Genomic DNA, 16,369 nt, shown 5'->3' with positions numbered 1-16,369 from the left:
TTGCATCCCTTCAAGGTCTGAACTATCCGCCATCTCTTCAGTCTGCCAGTCTTGTTAAAATTTCCGTGATGCATTTTATACACCTTCAAGAATGCATGAAACATAAAAAAATAACTTTAATCCCTTGCATTTAATTTTAATTTACATTTTGTAATGTAAAAATACAACAAAAAAATGATACATTTTAGAAAATGTTTAATAAAAAATACGAGCATCTGCGTCAATGACTTTTGTTTTCTTTTTCCTTATCTCACGTGGCATGATGGACCAAATTAAAGGTCTATTGTGGGCCAACTTTGGGCACCTCTGGATTAAAAGTACAGTAGCTGACAGGTATCTGCAGATATGTTTACCCGAGTTTGTCAGTCTGTATCACCCAACATGTTTTGCATTCATATGTGAAAGACTGTCTTTTAGATTATGGACCTGTCTATTGATATTTTTGTTTCCAATTTATCAACATCCTAGCTAGCAAAAATGTGTTACATGATGTCATTTGAATGGCTTCTTTTAAACGATGTATGCAGCATTGAGAGATACGTGCACAATATTCTGACCTAGGGCAGTTGGAGACATGTTTTCAAAGTGTTGTAAATATATATTCTGAAATAACATTTGTTGCATTTCTCTTGAGTCAGAGACATAATTTTCACACATTAAAATGGTAATTGTGTTCATTGAAAATATTTTGAATTATGCTAAGTTTCTTAAATAGACTAATTAAATTATATTAATGGTAAACGTATTTAGAAAACACAGTTTTTATGTACCACAATACTGTATGTGCTGTCTTAAAGAGACATGATTAACCCCCACCCCACCCCACTCAGCTCTGAAAACAAAGAAGACACCTCTACCTGTGGGTCATTAACATATAAAAAGCCCTTCACACCTCACACCCACCCCTCCTCACAACCAGCTGTAAGGATTCCTGGAAACTTCCACCAGTTCCTACATACATCCACAAACGTAAGGTTTCTGGATGTTTAACGAGTTTACTATGGTGTATTACCTTTCCAAGCACTCTGCCTCGAAAATCTGGCAAACCTAAAGTTTAGCAGAGATTTCCCATCCCGTATTTGTCCGTATACAGCTCTTTTCATGCAGTGAATGTTTTATACTCACGGATGCTGTAAACCTTTGTTCCAACTGTCCTCTGTTCTAATTCACACAGCGATCGCCCTCGGTCACACAACACAGGGCGTCTCTTCCCCTAACAGGGTTACACAGCAATTTCATGCATCTCAATACTTTCCATGCAGATATACACTCACGCTATCTCTGCTTCCTCTTCGTTATTGTGTTCCAGTTTCCAAAGTTTCCGTTCTTTCTTCAACCCTTAAGGTTTACAAAGTCCACACAGCCATATAAGCTTCAGCCGGAGAGAGAGATAAACAGCCCACAACCAGCGTACCAGAGGATATAACGCAGCACTTCAACACTGCACACAACGACCCCAAACTGTGATTTTAGCTGTTCTTACATACTGCCCTGCTCAGCGTGTCCTCCAATCATCAACCGCTCCTGTTAACTAGACACAGCTGCATCCAATTCGCCGATTTTCCCTCTCGCGGCGCTACCGGAAGTTCCGGTGTCCATCTCTTCCGGTCCGGGCGGAAACACTTCCTTAACTTTGGTTCCGCCCCTGAAAATATCGTCACCTTGTGACACTAACATCCTCCTCATGTCTGCATATGTAATAGATGTATGTGTTGCCGTAGCGACAAAGAAGGACCAAATCAATGTGCGTGAAATTGTTGAAATTGCTGCTGACTTTCTGATCGACAAGGGTCTTGGCACATGCATACACTTTCTATTGTATCTAGACAACATCATAACCTTTGGTGATGATTGAAAACAATGCGAGTTCCTGGGACACCTCGTACACCTGAAAACACATTCACTTTTTTCACGACCTACCTTTAAACATTTGAACATGGTCTTTTAATTTTGCTTCACCTTCTTTCCATCTATAGGCTGCTTATTTGATAAGTTCTGGTTTCAGCTCTTAGAAAGTTCATAATAAACGTTTGTGTGAAATGTTACCACTACATTCGGTCATTTGGACTTGTAAACATCTTGTTCATACAAAGTGTGACACTTGTTATGTTATGTAAAAATAAAAGTGACTTGCATCAGTATGAAAAGCTAAATCCGCATGCATGACTTGACACAATTTTGGTGATTTTTACATAGACACGTCAGTTACTTTGCATAACCTATATAACTCTATGAATCCTGTGCTTCAATAACTGAATCATGCCAACATTTTTACTCAAGAATTTTAACTTATCAGGACCATTTTTAAGCACATTACAATATATTTACCATTCGTAAAACATGCGTAGTTGCAACACTACCATTCAGTTAGACTTTACATTTCTAGACTGTGTTTTTTCTCAAAGGTTGCTAATATTTACAGACAACACAATACACCTAAGTGTATCTAAACAATGGCAATCGGGAATACCGACGTTTGCAAACAAGTGTAGTTAAGCATTTTGATTTTTGACATGATTCACAGAAAGCAACAGTGAATCATCAAAACGTTGCTAGTTTTTTAGTTTCCGAAAGTTTAACTTTTTACTTGCAAATAAACCAAGAACGTTATTCATCTGGGGCCGTATTCACAAAGCATTTTATCTTATCACTAAGAGTACTCCTAAATCGCACTAAAAGATTTTAGCTAGGAGTTTTCTCTTAAAAGTTATTCACAATGCCTTTCAGACCTACTTTTAGTAAGGAAAAATGATTACTCCTAAACTAAGAGTGAGTCTTCGTTGCTACGGATGACGTCAATTCTCATGCACGAGCTGCCTCGCAATGACCACGGTGATTGGTTGTTAGATGACAGGGCTGTCTTGCGGAACATAACACAGACGCACCAAATCATGGAATTACAATATCGAAATATGTCTGTGTCCTATACAAAATAATAATAGTAATGCCATCGAAATGCATATATAAAAGAAAAGTCGTGAATTTAATTAAATTAAATCAAGGTAGCCTAATACAAATGAAAACCGCCAATTGCCTAATAATAAAAAACGACATTGCATTAACAATTGCTTGATTAATGTACATCCTATTAGCCTAAATAGACTACTTAAAGCAAGGAAATGTTGCCCATATTAAAGAAGCCTGCCTAATAATGTAATAAATAAATGATGGTGGATTATGAACTCGCCAAAACGAAAAAGAAAGCCCAAATGGATGCAGGATCAGTTACTGTTGCTGGCCCAGTTGGTGCTGGAAAAAAGACACGTAATAAAAGGGAAATTCGGCACTGAGATATCAAGCAAAACTAAGCCTGAGACATGCGAGAAAGTGATGCGCGGGTCAATGTACAAAACAACTGGCACCCGACCAACGTTTTCAAATAACCCGCCCTCTCCCTGGCGGCCTGGCCCCGTTTTTTTAAGTAGTAATTGTTTAATAGTTAATTGCCATCTTTATTTCAAATGACCCGACGGAACGCGACCCGAATATCATAAAATATATTTTTGGATGACTCGTAACCGCGGTGACCGCATGTATCCGCTCATTTCGGATCAACCCGCGCATCACTGGGGAGAGGATTTGTTGCAGATCAATGCAGCATTCCCGCTTATGTCGCGGACCCCGGACGAATGCGAGAGGCGGTGGTATGCATTACAATCGCAGTAGAGGGTTGAGATTGCAGCCTTTAAACATACTAGCATGGCAACAGGTATGCCTATAATATTAAATATTTAATTTCATTATTGTTTCATGTAATTGTAAAAAACTTCCTGCTTGTCATGAATGTAATGAATTATGAAACAAATGTCATAAACAATATGCTTACATTAAAGTGTGCTTTTAAGTGTTATGTGCAATGCTTTTGAGTTGGTGAAACTGTCCATGTTAAGGAGGATCAGCACCTAAGGCATTTTAAGATCTTTTGTGAATAGGTCTTAGTGAGTTAGGAGTCCTCTCGACTTCTTTTAAGCTGTCCCAGACTTAGGTGCTACTTTTAGGGCTAAAATGCTTCGTGAATTACTTTTAGTGAAAAAAATTAGGAGTCCTAAAGTTAGGAGTGACACGCCCATTATTTTTAGGAGTTGCTCCTAAATTCGCCAGTTAGGAGCTACTTTTAGCCTTAAAATTCTTTGTGAATACGGCCCCAGAACACTTTCACCAAACCTATGTCTTTGTTGTATTTATTTAGACAATCTTTTGTTTTCATAGTTTTGATCTGTTCATGTTAAATTTCTTCTGTATATCTTCTAAAGACAAATATGGTCATTGTCCTTGGGTTTCTCAGATTTCATAAACCTTTGAAACCTTCTTTGTCTTAATGCCATCAATGTATTTATTACTTATCCGTTATTTGCTATACTGTATGTCATATTTTTGAGTTTACACCATTCATTTTTATAGAAAGTTTCAGAAACTCACATTTACATGGAATTATGATACATTTTACTTTTAATTGTCCCCAGGAGTGAGTGCTGGTTTAACATGAGTAAACTGTAATCATGCCGTTTATAAGCCAAACAAGAGTCCTTCAACACCTCACACATCATATTGATTTCGTTTAACTGAAAAACTGTAAAATTATGTACAGACCAGTTCAAATGGTAAAAACAGAAGTAAGAAAACAAATAATGTTTAACTAGTACAATCGTCACTTATAGTTTTGTCATATATTGATGATATGATGTTTTATCTTTCAGGTATTTGTTGAAGTATTTTGGCACAACTGTTTATTCCAATCTTTAAACAGCCATACATGACAAGAGTTTTTTGTTTTTGTCTGAAGCGACATTAAGCATCTAATCTACAACATCGCACTGTAAATTTATAAAAAATTATACAAACCATCCTCAACACAATATACTGAAGATGCTGTAAAGTGTTTAATCACATGGTACTGATATCACATGATACATTTTCAAACAAATTCAAAGTTACATTTCACTATGTTCGCATCACAATTTACAAGCACTTAACAAACATTGTCTGGTTTAGTCTTATTTTTTAAGCGCATTGATACCGTTACACTTAGCATGCACTGCACTTAATGTTGAAAGATTACTCAGTACACGTTGTAATGTTTTAATCACTTGGTACTGATTTTACACGTTTTACATTTTCATAACAATTTATACTCTACTTTTCACCGTCTCCACTGTTTCACAATAACAGATTTAGTAAGTATATACTTCACTATGTTGTGGAGTTGTTTTAGTGCCATTTTTAGAGGTAAGCTGCACATTAACTTGAGTACTGTACTTACTGTGAGTACCGTGTTTTTTGGTATCTGTACTTTACTTTATTATTTTCTAGAGAAAAAAATCCTTTAACAACGGTGTTGTTTAATTGTTGTAGCATTTTTGTACGTAGTTCTCTCAATACATTATGCCTCTGAAGCAACCTACTGAATACACTGACTAGTTTGAAGTTAGTTATCTTTGGAATAACAAGCTTGATGAACGATACACACATTACACAAATTAAACAAAATAAAGGCATCTCCACTTTTTATTTTAAACTATAAAAGTTACACGATAGAAAAAGTCTTACACTCATTTACATTTGGCTTCGCAAAAGAATGCACGCTGTGACATAACGACCCAAAGAGAGCACGTTGCACCTCTCCTTAAGGCTCGTACAGACTACATGACTTTAAAACGTTGGTCCGAACTGTGCGGTTCACACTACATGACTTGCTCTCTGTGAAATCAGGAGTGTTCACGTTGTTGATCAGTTCACACCACACGACATAACGTGACTGCCCCACAACAGGAGGTAACGCACTACACGAGTTGAGAACAACTCTATCACCCAGCGATTCTATCTTGTCCACAAACCACGTTTTGTCACGAAAAATCACGCGATAAAACAAACCGGAAATGACGCGAAACAACACGCGCACCAGTAAACCCACAGAAGAAGAATGAAGACGACGCGCAAAACTTTTGTTTGTATATATAGACCGTTTCAGCAGTAACAATATAAACAAGCGGCTGTCACGGTCCGCACGTAACTTCCGGTAAACTCCGCTAAGAATAAATAACAACAAAGTTCTTTAAACGTAATTTATTTATATAACAAGCAAAAAAACAACACATAGATTACCTAGGAAACCAAAACATTTGTTATTTTTGACGAGGCATTCGTTCAAGAGATCAGTTTAGTAACTAGTCAGACCATTAAAAAAACGAAACCGGAAGTAAGGTTCGGATCCAGACGTGTATCACGTGCGTCCAATGAAACCGTCTATAGACTTCAGACAGAAATTCGTGCTGCAAACCGTTTGCGCGATGCAAAGCCGCAAAAGAAAAAAATGAAGAGATGTGTATGTGGAGAGGTGGATCAACACCACACGAGGACAGCAGGGATTTAAGAGTTGGAGGTGAGTACAGCTTGTTTATATAGGAAATATAGCTGCATGCTTATGTTTGGCTATGATCACATTTAAAATATCAACGTGTTGTCTACTGTGTTTAAAAGCTGTGTTTCTTGATTTAATTATCGTTCAAATAGAATAGGACAGGCTTCGCAAAGCATGACTTGGAGAGCGTTTGTCTTTGACCCTGCGATTCTATGCAACAGGTTTATGTGATTTAATTTCAAACGAATATGAACTGAATGTTGTCATTACGTTTTTTTTTCTGTCTGGGTATGTTTTTGAACTTTTTGGTGTCATGCAGGTGACACGTTCAAGTCCCTCAGGTTCAAGTCCAGGATGGGGGACCAGCACCATCCCACAAATAGTTTTGGATAGCTGTTCTGTACCAGGTTATAAAGGACGATTTCTTGAAGGTAGGGTTTTTACAAAATATAAAGCTATCTATCTATCTATCTATCTATCTATCTATCTATCTATCTATCTATCTATCTATCTAGCTATCTAGCTATCTATCTATCTATCTATCTATCTATCTATATATATCTACTACTTCATTTAAAAAAAGAACACCCATAACATTGTGGACATCAGCAGTTGACTGTCTTTGATAAAAGTATTTTAGTAAAAACTATTATTAGAAACAGGGATATAGTTCCGAAAAGCACAAGTAATATTTATTTTTATGTCTATACATACCTGTATACATTAATTTCATAATTTTATCTGAGCTTACACTATGTGTATATTAAAGTATTTTGTGTATAAACATGAATTATGTTAACACAGCAATAAATATAAAATTACTTCCAAACCTTATATTCTAATATTTGTTATTCTACATGTTGTTTAGTCCCTAGTTTATCTTTATACTTATTTATATGGATTAAGTAAGAAGGGGTCTCATTTAAAAAGCATGCGTATGCACAAAACAGTTCTGGAAACATGCGTACGCCAGTTACCACACAAATGTTGTGATCTTTAAAAAAAAAAAAAAAACTTAATGGGAGAATAGGCTTGCATGGTGGGATCAGAAGATAATTAATGTACGCACACTTGCAGAAAGGGAACATTGCTTTGTCTATATTTTTTGGCATATGCCATTTTTGGCTTTTGTGCATACATAGACTTTTAGTAAGGATCCTACACACAGTTTTATAAATGAGACCCAAGGTGTTTGTTCTACATATAACTATGCAAATAAATCCATTGGAAACTGTAGTCTTGAATATATAATAATTTAATCAGTGACATTTGGTGTGTCCTATTGTTTTAGACACCATCAACGGAAGGAGAGTGGCATAGCCGTGGACTTCGAAAGGAAGTGGCAGTTTCCACATTGCTTTGGGGTACTTGCTACCACTCCAGCTGTAGCAGACTGCTGACCAAAACATGGTTGATGGGCAATGGAAGAATCGTGGGACGGGTGCTTTTCAACCGATGAACACCACCTCACATCGCAATTGTATGGCAACAGCAAAAGTGCAACGCAATCTGATGCGGGACTACTTTGTCTCACCAGCGTGTAGTGTTTATTGGCAAGTTCAACACATTTTAAAAGGAACTGATGTAGAGTTATCCCTGCAAACAGCAGATTAAAGCCAGTTATTGTCAGTTTAGGACATTCGTTTTCTTGTGTGTTCTAAAGTCCTGTATTTGTAAAGAACACAATGTGGTTCACTTTTTCATTGTTTTAAGTATTCTGTTTATTGTTGTGTTATTATTCAATTAATTTTAATTGCATACAAATCAAAAGGTGCAGGAATGTAACAAATAAAGGCAATCTGCATGTTGCAATTAAGTGCCTTATACTAACTTTATTTCTTGATCCACACTCATTATTCACAGAACATTAACAATGTTTCTATACTACGGCGCTAAACATCAACATATCTGATCATGCTAAAAATTTATGGGGATTGTGATGATAAGCTCTGGGCATTTTTACTCAATGTGGATTAATCTAACAACCAATCACACACAATTATATTACGATATTTATATATCACCCAGCCCTTAAAAGGGCTCTACATAGGGATTTTTGTAATGTTTAATTGTGTTAATGTGGTGCACTGCACGTGTTTTAACAATGTATATTTTGTCTGTCCACATAATATACATTCAAATGTACTACATTGTTTTCAAGTTGCACAAACAACAATGCAAGGCTATAAAGCACTATTCATATTGGCGTTTTTTGTAAAATATGACAATGTGTTTTATACTTTTATACTTTGTTGCATTAAATGTATTACTTTCGATAGACCATTTATTTCATGAAACAGCACTGGGAAATTCAATCTAAACCCTTCAACAAGTTTAATCACCTTATTGATAAATGTAATACATAGTAAAGTCAATAGTTTGTAAACAAAAACACATCGGGACCGGACCGCACATGTCATGCATGATATATGCATAGGGTAGGTTGTTCAGGTGACAACATTGATCCGCTTCTGTCAGTCTCCTGGGCGTTGTATAGCATCACCATTATGCTTCTTTTGAGATGTGATAAGAGAACTGGGTCTTTAATATTCCTCAATTCCAAAGCCATGGTTCCCAAATGAAGTTAATGTATCCCTAGTTGTTTGTGAGTCCACTTGTGCAACAGTAAAGTCTAAAATCAATAAATAAATGCAATGTTTCCAGTTAATATTTACCTCCACACTTTATTTTATTTGTCTATTCAAACTAAATATGAGAATTTATTCCTTTGTTTACAAGCTCTTTCGACTGGTACAAAAGGCAGATTTTAATGTAACTGAATATCCTCTAATACACAATATATAACAATAAACAGAATTACAGTAAAAAGAATTATACACTTTATAATGTTTTACAGACATATCCCAAAATAGGATTACGCTAGCTTCTATAATATGGAAATATGACTAATTAATTTACATTTTACCCTATAACATTAAGATAATGTAATAATAACATTTGCTCACCTGGCTGTTTTACAGCGTTTGCTATTTCTCTCCACCGTTTCTTTTTCTCAGCGCAGTTGTGGTAAATATATGTTAAACGTCATACAGACATTTATGCCAGAGTTCAATGTTTTCTTGGTGTCATGCTGCTCATCTTTCCGTGTGACGTCAACCCCTCGTCGGATTGGCTGTAGGTCGTGACATCATAGGAGGTCGAGTCGCGCGACAGCTCCAGATATCTAACAAGCTAGATATTTTTCTGGTGTCGGCGACGCGTCTGCGAGCCGTCTGCGAGCGTCTTTGATGCGTTGTTGGCTCTTTCATACCAACAGATTGGCGAACGTCGATCGCCCGCTAATCCCCCGCGATTTGCACCCGATCACACCCTGATCTGTCGGCGAGCGAACGATTTGCAAATCGGGCTTAAATCTGGCTTAAAATCATGTAGTGTGAACTAAGCATTATCAGTTTACACTGGCCTGGTATAGCTGCCGCATTAAATTCAAAACTCTGCTGTTAGCCTAAGACAACCGCAACCAATACCTACACTCACTATTCATACATACATGAGTTGCTTGCCGGCTTCAAAACCCGACTAAAGACACATCTCTCAACTGTACCCAGACCCTGGAATACTAAGCACTTATTTCTATTTCACCTCTTCTTTCCTCACATATTCTTTCCTATCAATAAATAAAAATGGTTTACAATATGTTAAGTTAACTGAGAGTATAGATTTCAGAACACTTTTGCTCTTTTGTTGATTTCATTGCAACTGTTGCTCCTGCTAAATAATGAAATGTAAATGTTATGTGGTCTAACATGCAAGTATAGACGGTTTCAGCAGTAACAACATAAACAAGTGGCTTCGTGGTCTTCACATAACTTCCAGTAAACTCTGCGAAGAATAAATAACAACAAAGTCCTTTTAAAGTAGTTTATATATATAACAAGCAAAATAAACAACACATAGATTACATAGGAACCCAAAACATTATTTTCGACGAGGTATTTCTTTAATGGTTCAGTATCAGCAACTAGTCAGAACATTAAATAAACAGAAAACGGAAGTAAAGTTCGGACCTGACGCTTATTGCGTCACCGCAAGTTCGCCCGATGAAACGGTCTATAGGACTAACTTGAGTTCATTTAAATACTTGTTTAATAGTTACAAATATTTTTCAAATAAAAAACATGATATAAAAGAAAGGTTTTTATATTGTGTTTATTTGACAAGATAAAGATTAAAACATGTATGAAAGGGGTTGACTTAATAAGCCTATCTATGTTTTGCGTGCCAATGTAACTATTGTGATTGTTGAACCTGACATAAGTCACTTGGCAGGCAAAATAATTAAATCATTGCACTTAACATAATAGAAACTGTAGGTATGAAAGACCAACAATATCCAATTTAAGATTTTAGCAGAAATTTAAACTTTACATACTTTACACAGGGTAAAGGCTAGGTTTTGAAGGCTGTGATATAAACAAACAAACATTTAGAATGAAACAAATGTTTAATCTTTTCAGAAAACTGCAGTAGACTTTATTAAGTATGACCACTGGTAGGCACTGTGTCAAATAATCACCTTTGCCTATTTTGACATCACCGATTAGTGTTCGAAAATCATCCGCTGACTTTCAAACCTCATACAGAGTAACAACTTTTGACTCCCAAGTACCTGTTTAAATTATATTGACGTGAACAGTAAGATATTTTTCATTCAAATGTAAATGAGTGTAAGACTTTTTCTATCGTGTAACTTTTATAGTTTTAAATAAAAAGTGGAGATGCCTTTATTAATGACCTTGTTTTTGTTTAATTTCTATAGGGTGTGTATCGTTCATCAAGCTCGTTATTCCAAAGATAACTGACTACAAACTAGTCAGTGTATTCAGTAGGTTGCTTCAGAGGCATAATGTATTGAGAGAACTACGTACAAAAATGCTACAACAATTAAACAACACCGTTGTTAAAGGATTTTTTTCTTTAGAAAATAATAACGTAAAGTACAGATACCAAAAAACACGGTACTCACAGTAAGTACAGTACTCAAGTTAATGTGCAGCTTACCTCTAAAAATGGCACTAAAACAACTCCACAACATAGTGAAGTATATACTTACTAAATCTGTTATTGTGAAACAGTGGAGACGGTGAAAAGTAGAGTATAAATTGTTATGAAAATGTAAAACGTGTAAAATCAGTACCAAGTGATTAAAACATTACAACGTGTACTGAGTAATCTTTCAACATTAAGTGCAGTGCATGCTAAGTGTAACGGTATCAATGCGCTTAAAAAATAAGACTAAACCAGACAATGTTTGTTAAGTGCTTGTAAATTGTGATGCGAACATAGTGAAATGTAACTTTGAATTTGTTTGAAAATGTATCATGTGATATCAGTACCATGTGATTAAACACTTTACAGCATCTTCAGTATATTGTGTTGAGGATGGTTTGTATAATTTTTTATAAATTTACAGTGCGATGTTGTAGATAAGATGCTTAATGTCGCTTCAGACAAAAACAAAAAACTCTTGTCATGTATGGCTGTTTAAAGATTGGAATAAACAGTTGTGCCAAAATACTTCAACAAATACCTGAAAGATAAAACATCATATCATCAATATATGACAAAACTATAAGTGACGATTGTACTAGTTAAACATTATTTGTTTTCTTACTACTGTTTTTACCATTTGAACTGGTCTGTACATAATTTTACAGTTTTTCAGTTAAACGAAATCAATATGATGTGTGAGGTGTTGAAGGACTCTTGTTTGGCTTATAAACCTTCAGGATTGCGGCATGATTACAGTTTACTCATGTTAAACCAGCACTCACTCCTGGGGACAATTAAAAGTAAAATGTATCATAATTCCATGTAAATGTGAGTTTCTGAAACTTTTTATAAAAATGAATGGTGTAAACTCAAAAATATGACATACAGTATAGCAAATAACGGATAAGTAATAAATACATTGATGGCATTAAGACAAAGAAGGTTTCAAAGGTTTATGAAATCTGAAAAACCCAAGGACAATGACCATATTTGTCTTTAGAAGATATACAGAAGAAATTTAACATGAACAGATCAAAACTATGAAAACAAAATATTGTCTAAATAAATACAACAAAGACATAGTTTTGGTGAAAGTGTTCAGATGAATAACGTTCTTGGTTTGTTTGCAAGTAAAAAGTTAAACTTTCGGAAACTAAAAAACTAGCAACGTTTTGATGATTCACTGTTGCTTTCTGTGAATCATGTCAAAAATCAAAATGCTTAACTACACTTGTTTGCAAACGTTGGTATTCCCGATTGCCATTGTTTAGATACACTTAGGTGTATTGTGTTGTCTGTAAATATTTAGCAACCTTTGAGAAAAAACACAGTCTAGAAATGTAAAGTCTAACTGAATGGTCGTGTTGCAACTACGCATGTTTTACGAATGGTAAATAAATGAAGGTATATTGTAATGTGCTTAAAAATGGTCCTGATAAGTTAAAATTCTTGAGTAAAAATGTTGGCATGATTCAGTTATTGAAGCACAGGATTCATAGAGTTATATAGGTTATGCAAAGTAACTGACGTGTCTATGTAAAAATCACCAAAATTGTGTCAAGTCATGCATGCGGATTTAGCTTTTCATACTGATGCAAGTCACTTTATTTTTACATAACATAACAAGTGTCACACTTTGTATGAACAAGATGTTTACAAGTCCAAATGACCGAATGTAGTGGTAACATTTCACACAAACGTTTATCACAAACTTTCTAAGAGCTGAAACCAGAACTTATCAAATAAGCAGCCTATAGATGGAAAGAAGGTGAAGAAAAATTAAAAGACCATGTTCAAATGTTTAAAGGTAGGTCGTGAAAAAAGTGAATGTGTTTTCAGGTGTACGAGGTGTCCCAGGAACTCGCATTGTTTTCAATCATCACCAAAGGTTATGATGTTGTCTAGATACAATAGAAAGTGTATGCATGTGCCAAGACCCTTGTCGATCAGAAAGTCAGCAGCAATTTCAACAATTTCACGCACATTGATTTGGTCCTTCTTTGTCGCTACGGCAACACATACATCTATTACATATGCAGACATGAGGAGGATGTTAGCAATGTCAAACTCCTCCTCATCATCACATTCATACATAGCATCTAGGGCTTTTTTGATGAACACATTGATCGGTTCATCAGCGTTAACAGACACTTGAACCATCTTATCAAAAGATTTGTCCAGACTTTTCATGACATCTGTTTTTTTCTTGAGGTTGGTTACACGCATGGCATCAGTTTCGCAGTAATTTTGCAGCAAGCACACATCAGCATTTGCAGATATTACCGCATAAAAAAAGATTAACAAGCTCACTCCTGCAGTGTTCTGAAAGCATTTCTTTAAAAACTGGAGGACCGCGCGCGTACGGCATCTTGCGTTTGTGATCACGCTCAAGTGACATTTGTTCTCTCCTTTCAAGAGTCCGCAGCGTCGTAGACAACTTTACACAAAGTACGTCCACAAGTCTCTCCCTGATTTTGTTAAGCTTCCGGTCGTGCTTGCACCTTCCTCAAAAATAGCGTCTGCAACTCCTTGAATCCTGCACAGTTGAGCTATGCCATGTTAAAAACTTTGCTTTAAACAATTTAATGGAGAATTCCTGAAAGTAGCCTTCAAATTTGCCGCTATACGAACATGCAAGAGCGTCGTATCTGAGTAGTAAGAGCTCCAAGTTTCAGGCTCTGATTTGAAACCTAAAAATCCTGACCCGTCCCTTCTAAACACAGCAATTCGCACGCCCCCCATCACATAGTCAGCGGTGTGAGTCATGAAGCTATAGAATATTAAAGTGTCAGTAAGAAAGGTCTTTCATGGTAAAACACATTTTTCTTTATTTTCTCTATTATCCTCTTCGCTCTACACACCCGTAGGAAAAGGATTTCTTGCTTCTTATGTGGAACTCTTCAATTTTTCTTAACTTGTAAAACACATTAAATACAATCAGTTTCATGATGTACACAGCTAATACGCTGGTTTTTAGTTTGAGTCCTAATAGTTATCTTTAAGATGTTATTTTTTATAAATTAATAAGATCTTAGACTTTACATTAAATTGTGTCAACAACAACTAATAAAATGACAAATAATATGTCTCATGATGTACTCTCTCTCCCAGTGCGATGGCTTAGATCGTAATGCATCTTGGAAACAGTAGCCAGTTAAAGGTGGTGTGTGTAGAGTTTAGTGGTATCTAGTGGTGAGATTGTAAATTGCAAAAGACTTCAATTTTAAAACGCATATGATAGCTATCGCAGGATAGACATGTCATCGTCTGAAACAACGTAGGGGTGAAGCATGCTCTGTAGAGCAGTTTGTACGATTAGGGCTACTGTATATGACGTGGACTTCCATGAAAATGGCTCGTTCTTAGGTAATAAAAACAATTCAGTTCATTATGTAAGGTCCTTATACACCACTGATAATATAGATATGTATATTATTTAGCATTTTTGTCAAGGATCTTTTTCAAAAGTAACACAATGCACCTTTAACATGTACAGCATTCAATTCGCCTTGAAAATGACTACTATTCCCATAATGCCGCTAGTGCACTAAAGGACACGGAAGTCACGATAATCAAACTGCCGGTGTAACATGATGGACTACGTGAGATCTTTGTTTTGTCTTGTGGAGCTGTATATAATAAAGCAGGGTATTTTTTATCTAAACTAACACATAGATTTCACTTGTTGTTCTACAACACACAATTTACCAGATGGTTCCCACTAAACACAGGACGTCGGATAGACGTGCAGATCATGTCTATATTGGGTCCGTAGGTCCATGACCAATTCTGGACATGTATTCGACGTCCAAACTAGGTCCACTATTTGGACGTCCCACCATGACCCTATTTGGACGTCATATTGACGGGCAACATTTGACGTTTAAACTGGGTTATTTTTTGGACGTCATTTGGACGTCATATTTATGGGCAACATTTGACGTTTAAACTGGGTAATTTTTTGGACGTCATTTGGACGTCATATTTACGGGCAACATTTGACGTTTAAACTGGGTAATTTTTGGACGTCATTTGGACGTCTATGACAGGTCTATGTCTATATTACATGATTAGGCCTATAAAAATGTGTTTATTTACAAATATCAGCATTATTGTACCAACATGATTAATACATACGAATAGTCTATATAATTATTACAGTACTGTTTTTTTCTGCTTTCTGAATTACGTACAAAATTCATCTAAATGTACCATTAAAAATATGTAATTAAATGTGTAGTTCGTTATATTAAAAGTATATGACCATACTAACAATTTAACATAATATTATTGTCATATTAAATTGTTTATGATATGAATGCAATAAGAATGCCTTATATACGACCTGAAAATATGGCCATGTGGCCGAGTGGTTAGAGAGACTTGTTTGTAACACGGAGATCGGGAGTTCGAATCCCACAGCCGGCAGGAAATGTCTGAAAGGTTTCGGTGCGGTGGATGGGTGAAGTGCAGAGGCAATCATGTCTTTTCGCTTTTTTCATGTCTCTTTTCCTTACACGGCGGTCCTACGGTTATCAACATTTTTAGACGTGCAGAACACGTCCAAAAAAAGACGTCACCTGGCGTTACAAAACAACCCCTTTTATGGACCGGATTCGGACGTCCAAAAATTACATGAAAAAGACGTAATTCCGACGTCACTTTGCGCAGTGGGTTTGTTACTGTTTTCTGTGATGTCATTTTTTGTTTTTATGTGTAAGTGCTATTTTATTCACTGTCATTTAAAGGTAAACATAACGGTAAGCATGCCGGGTTTACAGTGAGCCAAGCAACATGTATAGGTAAGGGTTAAACATCCATTAGATGTCGGAATCTTTCAAAATCAACTAGATGTTGGAATCTTTAAAAAGTAAATTAATGCTCAGTCCCCCAAAAAGCTGACTGAAGTTCAGATGTTTTGCGTACAACACAATAAATCAACATTAGTTGGAAATGATAGCAAAGTGAATCTTTATAGTATATACTGATTTATTTTTC

At 35.9% G+C, this 16,369-nt stretch overlaps 2 long non-coding RNA genes across 2 annotated transcripts; one reads left to right on the top strand and one right to left on the bottom strand.

Moving 5' to 3' along the window:
• Nucleotides 1–6,249: 6,249 nt before the first annotated feature.
• Nucleotides 6,250–8,170, top strand: LOC135774495 (uncharacterized). Its single transcript, XR_010543699.1, has 4 exons — nt 6,250–6,379; nt 6,511–6,579; nt 6,678–6,789; nt 7,650–8,170. It is a non-coding gene; the product is annotated as an uncharacterized lncRNA (long non-coding RNA).
• Nucleotides 7,596–9,396, bottom strand: LOC135774496 (uncharacterized). The gene is made up of 2 exons (XR_010543700.2): nt 9,325–9,396; nt 7,596–8,990 (listed from the first exon to the last, which is right to left on the bottom strand). It is a non-coding gene; the product is annotated as an uncharacterized lncRNA (long non-coding RNA).
• Nucleotides 9,397–16,369: the final 6,973 nt, after the last annotated feature.

This window comes from Paramisgurnus dabryanus, chromosome 5 (assembly GCF_030506205.2).
Source record: "Paramisgurnus dabryanus chromosome 5, PD_genome_1.1, whole genome shotgun sequence".
NCBI classification, from domain to species: domain Eukaryota; kingdom Metazoa; phylum Chordata; class Actinopteri; order Cypriniformes; family Cobitidae; genus Paramisgurnus; species Paramisgurnus dabryanus.
Note: the sequence above shows the minus strand (reverse complement) of the source record. Positions and strands in the feature narration are given on the sequence as shown.